The sequence below is a fragment of the Melanerpes formicivorus genome, unplaced genomic scaffold (assembly GCF_026170545.1).
Source record: "Melanerpes formicivorus ecotype bairdi unplaced genomic scaffold, bMelFor1.0.p_v2 SCAF_95, whole genome shotgun sequence".
In the NCBI taxonomy this organism is placed as follows: Eukaryota; Metazoa; Chordata; class Aves; order Piciformes; family Picidae; genus Melanerpes; species Melanerpes formicivorus.
The window spans coordinates 1,612,222-1,615,737 of NW_027142447.1; positions in this window are offsets into that span (position 1 = coordinate 1,612,222).

Sequence of the window (3,516 nt, forward strand, 5' to 3'; positions counted from 1 at the left end):
TTTAAAGGCTTGAGGTGATCTCGAGGCACGGAGGGGAAAGGACAGGGGAAAATGGGCTGCCTGGCAGCTTTGTAATGGGCTTCCAATAGAGAGCGTGCTGTGGAGGTTTGAGATCATGCATCTCCCTGGGCATTCACTCTAGTAAGGTCAGAAACTACTCTTCTGGGGGTGAGGCTTTCTTATCTATCATATGGTGGTGAATGGTGCCACATCCAGCTGGCAGCCAGGCACCAGTGGTGTCCCCCAGGGATCAGTGCTGGGCCACATCCTCTTTAACATCTTCATCGATGATCTGGATGAGGGGGTTGAGTCAGTCATCAGCAAGTTTGCAGATGACACCAAGCTGGGAGCAGATGTTGGTCAGTTAGAGGGCAGAAAGGCTCTGCAGAGGGACCTCGACAGACTGGACAGATGGGCAGAGTCCAATGGGATGGCATTCAACAAGTCCAGGTGCTGGGTGCTGGCCACAGCAACCCCATGCAGAGCTACAGGCTGGGGTCAGAGTGGCTGGAGACCGGCCAGGCAGTGAGGGACCTGGGGGTGCTGATTGACAGCTGGATGAACATGAGCCAGCAGTGTGCCCAGGCAGCCAAGGTGGCCAATGGCATCCTGGCCTGCATTAGGAATAGTGTGGCCAGCAGGAGCAGGGAAGTCATTTTGCCCTGTGCTCAGCACTGGTTAGGCCACACCTTGAGTCCTGTGTCCAGTTCTGGGCCCCTCAGTTTAGGAAGGACACTGAGACTCTTGAACGTGTCCAGAGAAGGGCAACGAGGCTGGGGAGAGGCCTTGAGCACAGCCCTGTGAGGAGAGGCTGAGGGAGCTGGGGTTGCTTAGCCTGGAGAAGAGGAGGCTCAGGGGAGACCTCATTGCTCTCTACAACTACCTGAAGGGAGGTTGTAGCCAGGAGAGAGTTGGTCTCTTCTCTCAAGCAACCAGCACCACAACAAGAGGACACAGTCTCAAGCTGTACCAGGGGAGGTTCAGGCTGGAGGTGAGGAGAAAGTTCTTCACCGAGCGAGTCATTCGTCATTGGGATGTGCTGCCCAGGGAGGTGGTGGAGTCACCATCCCTGGAGGTGTTCAAGAGGGGATTGGATGTGGCACTTGGTGCCATGGTCTAGTCATGAGGTCTGTGGTAACAGGTTGGGCTCGATGATCTTTGAGGTCTCTTCCAACCTTGGTGATGCTGTGATAAGCACCACTTCTCAAAGAAGAAACTGACTGGTTGGTTGAGTTGATTCATTTGGAATAAGAAAGGGGAGGAATTGGGACTAGGAATAGATGTAGGCAAGAAGCAGAGCCTCAGCTGCCTTTTTTCCCCCTCTCAGTGGGGAATGGCCTCAGGGTGCCCACAGTGAGTGACAAAATGAGTGAGTACAAAATGTCTCTGGGGAGAGCAGCCACTGGTAGGAAGAAGTGCAAGAATATCTTAGATGAAAACAGTGTGGAGGTGAAAGGCCTCTTCTAAGGTCAGCTGCAGTGGGCTTTGGCTGACGAGCTGCCCCAGACATTTCCTCTGTCAGGGAATTGGAGGTGGCAGTACCAGTGGAGGAATCCTCTGTCCCACAGAGCCTGATGCAGTCAAGCTGGGTGGTGATGACAGGAGTCCTTCCAGGGCAGCTAGCCAGGGAAGGAATGGGGAGCATCAGTCCCTCCATCAGCACGTACAGGGCAGGGCCACTTGGCACAGACACATTCTGTGTGTGGTGGGCTGGCTTTGTGTCAGCTGTGGGCTGGTGGAGGCAGCCCTACCTGCCTTCTGCTGCTCAGAGGCCCTGTGGCTCACAGACCAGTTTGGCATGTCCTGCAAATCTCAGATGAGTGAGACCTGCACCCTTGGTATCTGGCACTCTTGCTGCGGTCTGGAGAGGCCTCTGCAGTGGTGGGTATGAGAGATCCATGGTGTATGCAGCTCCTCACACTGTTCACCTTTGCTGGCATCCCAGGGCAGGAGGATGGGTCTGCCCCAGACCTGGGGATCACCCTGTAATGGTTGTCACAGTGCTCTGCTGCTGCATTCTTGCTTCAGCATGACCCCACTGCCCTTCACAGCTAGGAAATGCCTCCAGCAAATTAGCAGGAGAGCTGCTGGGCTCCCTTCTGCAAAGGAACTGGGATGTCCAGTGAAGCTGCATCCATCTGGCAAGGGGAGATTGGACGTGGCACTTCGTGCCATGGTCTAGTCATGGGGTCTGCGGTGTCAGGTTGGACTCGATGATCCTCGAGGTCCTTTCCAACCTAAGTGATACTGTGATACTGTGTGATACTGTGGCATGGTGCTTCATACCCCTGCCTGGATTAGTGGACCAGGCTGGGCTGGATTACACACTGCCCTTTGCTGCCTGCTGAGGTTATACTCCAGTCTTGAACAAGAAGGTCCTTTGAAACTCTCCAACCATGGCACCAGCTAACCTGGATCTCTGTCAGGTTGTCAGAGCCCAGTTCTAACCCTGTCCTGAGTGTATACTGGGGCTGATCTTTGTTCGCTGGCCTTCCAAACAGCCACATGGTAGAGCCCAAAAGCCTGGATGTGAGATGAGGAGCTAGCTGCAGTGACAGAGTCTACTGGAGCAGTAGTGACAGCCTTGCCAGGTGACTGAGGCTTCCTCATGGCAGAAATGCCTTTAGCATGTCCCTCCACTCTGACTGTGGTGTGCCTGGTGACTTCTCTGTCACCCAGGGCTGAAGCCAGTTCAGGGGCCCAGAGAAACTGGTGTGTAGAAGATGTAGTTTGCAGGCAGAGATCATGAATGAGCTGGCTCCTCTTTAATGTGCATACTCATCAGGGTGGTGGGGAAGGTGTGGGTGAGTGAGGGCTCTTTCCACGGACATGGATCTCACACTGTAATCTTCCACCACTTTTTTCCAGACCATGGCTGCTGTGCCAGGTCTGAAAGGCTATGCTGAGTTCCTGGGACGAACTTGTGCTGGGTGTCCCTGTAGCTAAAACATTCCATCCTTCCTCCTGCCACCTTTTGTTCTAAGGAGGTGGTCCAAGCAGTGCAAAACTGGATGCAAGACAAACTGCTGTGCTCCTGGTGTCTGTTTCCTTTTGTGTGAGCTTCAAAGAGAACAAACCAACAGCCAGGAGAACTTCACCCAGATGGTCAGGGAAGGAGATCCACTCTGATTACTTAGCAGAAGTGCTGCCATGAATAGGGTCCTGTAGATAGAGCTAGTGAGCTTCCCATTGGAGTGTTGGCTAAGAATGATCCCTTCCTGCACCACACTTGAACCATGACACTGGAAAGGAGATCTTTTCAATGTCTACATTGTAAGGATGGCTGGCAAAAAGAAGGGGCCAGGCTCATGTAATTGGTGTCCTGTGATAGGACAAGGGGCAGTGGACACAAACCAGAACCCAGGGAGTTCCACCTCAACACGAGGAGAAGCTTCTTTGCTGTGAGGGTGCTGGAGCCCTGCAGCAGGCTGCCCAGAGAGGTTGTGGAGTCTCCTCTGTAATTTCATAGACTTATAGAAGCAGAAAGGTTCCCTCTGCTGAGGAAAAATAGTACAT